Genomic DNA, 3884 nt, shown 5'->3' with positions numbered 1-3884 from the left:
CCCCCCCCCCCCCCCCTTTTTTTTTCCAGGTACCAGTCGATACGGGGAGGTGTTCGAGAGATACACCATAACAGAGGGGTGTTGTTCCGAAGCGTCTGTCCCTTGTCGGTCTTGAGGGTCTTTTGTATTTCATTTTATATTTGTAATTCTTTTTGTAATAATTTGAAACAAATCTTTTCTCTATTTTGTTTTTATTAAAGGGTATTTTTATCTTTTACTCTACTTTTCTTTTCTTTTATTTTCTTTTTGTTTGTTTTCGATTTCGTCTTTTTAGTCACAATTCGGTTTTTTGAAGCCTAAAAAATCGGGTCGTGACAGATTGGTATTAGAGCAGTCGATTTTTTATTCTGTAGACTTCTTCCTAGGATAGAGAGTCGTACACCTTTGTGACTCAACTCGACCACATGTCTCGCCGCGACCAGGTACGCTGTCTAACCTTGTTTAATAGGTTATGATATGATGTAACGCCATTAAGAACTTGATGTATGTTTTGGGTTAACACCTTAGGGTGTTAAAAGTGAACATTCCCTCTATATGTTGATGCTAGATTTGAGTTATTGTGAGGAGGCTGAGAGGGGTCATGTTTTAGTTTACTGGCCTTACGAAGACAGAAAAGGTGACTCCGCAGACTGCGTGACATCCAACCCATAGAAATGTACATGAGACTTTTTAAGGTTCAGTACGAGATGATATACCTATGACCAAGCCTCCCACGACCATAATTCTAGATGTCAAGCATGCCTCCGTGGAGATCACGTAGTAGGCCTAGACAGTATAGAGTTGTCTTGGTGCAAATCACATAGTAGACCCAGACAATATTGTTTTTACAAGTAAGGGCGGCCACTATAGGAATTAAGAATCCCTCAAGCAAACCATTTTCATGAGTGATTTTGGTTATGGTTGAAGTTGAGAAATAAGATTCACCAACAGAGAGAGTGAAGCTATGGAGGCCATGGCTTCAAGGTTGGTTGGAGTCTTCATGAGATAAGTTCAGGTTTATGGACTTCCATAAGTGAAATGTGCGCTTTTATGCCACTGATGAGTCAAGGGGTGTAGGATATTCCTACTAAAGGATCACCTAATGGATGACAGTCGCTTTGGACCTTGGTGGAGAGGACCAAGTCCAAAGGCAGCACGTGGTTATCAGGACTATAAAATTGTGTTCTAACCTATCCTTTGGTCAGGGCATGTATGCTCACAAGGGGAAGGACGTGGAACTGTCAAGGTAGTCCAGCGAACCTTAGGGTTGAGAACAGCAAGAAAAGAGGTCAAGCTATGGCCATGCCTTTATCGTCTGAAGGAAGAAAGTCCAGATGGGCATTAGTAAGAACCAACCCTTGTGTAGGTTATCCGGATTACAAAGAGTAGAACTCCAGTTTCATACACAAGTGTAATGTGAGACTTGTGAAGCATTCTCAAGTAGAGGTAGAACCAAACAACGTGATTTTAGAAACTACCTTAAGGATAGTGAGATGGTGAATTGTAAACAAGTAAGACTAGCAGAGACATGATATGTCTCAGAGAAGACACTAGATGTAGCATCCTCGAAGCTCGAGGGAGGCTAGCTACCAAACAAGAGTTATCAGAGAGTTCTCTAGTATCCTATACGAGAACTTGAAAGGTTCACGTGCTCGAAAAAGCCAGTGATCAGATATCACTACAAGAGAAAATATGACTAGCTTAGTCATAAAAGATACTACAGGGGCAAACCTAGGTGAATGTAGAGAACTCATGTAAGGATCCTTACTCCCAAAAGAGCCCGTACTTAGCCCAGATGAATATTAGTACTTAAGCGAGTCACGTAACAGGGGATCTCGCTAAGAAGAAAGTTGGCTAAATGAGATGCAACTACGAGGCTATTTTGGAGAAGTAGTAAAGAATTCCTTACAAGGTCAGGATATTACCAGATGAAAACCAGAGAAAAAGACATACCTAGAACAACCTTTAGAAGCCGCTATGGACATTATGAGTTCATAGTCAGGTCTTCTGGTTCAATTAACGCTCATGCAGTGTTTATGGAATTGACGAACAGAGTGTTTAAGGAGTTCCTAAACACCTTCATGATTGTGTTCATTGACGACATCTTGGTGTATTCCAAGTCTGAGATGGAGCACGAGAAACGCCTGAGGAGAGTTTTAACTCTACTGAGAACCCATAAGTTCTATGCCAAATTCTCGAAGTGCGAATTTTGGCTGCAGGAAGTGACCTTTCTTGGACATGTGGTATCCAGTCAAGGGGTAACTATGGATCCTGCTAAGATCGAAGCAATTTTGAAATGGCCTAAACCAACTACAGTCGCTAAAGTGAGGAGTTCTCTAGGCCTAGCAGGCTATTATAGAAGGTTTGTACAAGATTTCTCTAAAATCTCAGTAACTTTGACACAGTTAACTAAGAAGGGGAAACCGTTTACCTGGACACCAGAGTGTGAACAAAGTTTTTTGGAACTGAGAAAGAGGTTGGTCACTTCGCCTGTACTTAAGGTGCTTGATGGATCAGGTTAACTAGTGGTGTACAACATTCCTTCCTTAGACAGATGGGCAAACCGAGAGACTTAATCCAACCCTAGAGGGTATGTTGAGAGCGTGTGATATTGACTTTGTAGGTTGTTGGGATGAGCACCTAACCCTCATGGAATTTGCCTACAACCATAGTTATCAGGAAACTATTCAAATGGCACCATTCGAAGCTCTATATGGGCGGAGGTGCAGAACCCTTATATTCTGGGAGGAGGAAGGCAAGAAACAGTTGTTGGGGCCGAAGTTGGTACAGACTACCAACACAGCAGTACAGAAAATCATATCGAAGATACTCTCTACAGAACGTTGGCCAAAGAGTTATGCGTCTCGTAGGAAAAACTTCGAGTTTGCAACGGGTGATCACGTCTTCCTGAAAATAACTCCCATGAGAAGAAGGGCAAGCTGAGCCCGAGATTCATGGGCCCCTTTGAAATCCTAAAAAGGGTAGGGCCTAGGGCATACAGACTAGCATTACCACCCACACTCGTCGCAGTGCACAACGTACTCCATGTATCGATGTTGAGAAAGTACACTCCGGATCCCACTCACATCATCGATCACGAGACACTTCCCCTTCAGGAGGATCTAACGTATGAAGAAAAATCTGTAGGGATAATGACACGTGAGGAAACCACGAAAAGGGAGATTCCATTAGCCAAGATCTTATGGAAAAACCATAAGGACAACGAAGCCACCTAGGAATGTGAGGATGACACGAGGAGTTTTTACACCGAACTCTTCTGGGGAGGATAAACTTTCGAGGACAAAAATTCATAAGGTGGGTAGAATTATAATACCCAAATTTTTAGATAAATAAATAAAAAATAACAACATATTTTACCTACTCTCACCTAAAGGGTCTAGTTGTTTGGGCTCTAACAAGAAAGAGAAAGAAAAGGGAAAAAAGAGAGAGAGAGAGAGAGAAAGGAGAAAGGAGAAAGGAGAAAGGAGAAAGGAGAAAGGAGAAAGGGTTTGGGTGAGAGGAAGAGCAGGGAAGAAAAACCGCCGTTGGAGATTGAATCCAAGACAAGAAACTTTAAAGCAATACTTCTCTCGGTGCTGGAAAAAGAGTTTGGGTGGTGGATTCACTCATTCCGACAAGAAAATTCGAGAACGGACAAAGTAAGGTCCGAACTTCTTGTTTCGATTTTATCTAGATCTGAGGAGTTTCTTGAGCGTTAGATCTGGAGTTTTTGAGGTATGTAACTAAAATAAGATTCACACAGGTTTCTTGAAGTTCTTGGACGAAAATCAAACGAAAATCGGAGTTAGTCAGAGCTCGGATAAACCGATCGAAAACAGAAAATGTGAGTTTTTTTGTATCTTTGGATGGCCTTAACTCATCCTGTGCTCAAGGAAAAAATAAAG

The 3884-nt window shown here is 41.8% G+C and overlaps 1 long non-coding RNA gene across 1 annotated transcript; it reads left to right on the top strand.

Moving 5' to 3' along the window:
• Positions 1 to 3555: 3555 nt before the first annotated feature.
• On the top strand, positions 3556 to 3884 carry LOC111457619. The gene is made up of 2 exons (XR_002712975.1): positions 3556 to 3638; positions 3743 to 3884. It is a non-coding gene; the product is annotated as an uncharacterized LOC111457619 (long non-coding RNA).

The sequence above is a fragment of the Cucurbita moschata genome, unplaced genomic scaffold (genome assembly GCF_002738365.1).
Source record: "Cucurbita moschata cultivar Rifu unplaced genomic scaffold, Cmos_1.0 Cmo_Scf00020, whole genome shotgun sequence".
Lineage (NCBI taxonomy): Eukaryota > Viridiplantae > Streptophyta > Magnoliopsida > Cucurbitales > Cucurbitaceae > Cucurbita > Cucurbita moschata.
Note: the sequence above shows the minus strand (reverse complement) of the source record. Positions and strands in the feature narration are given on the sequence as shown.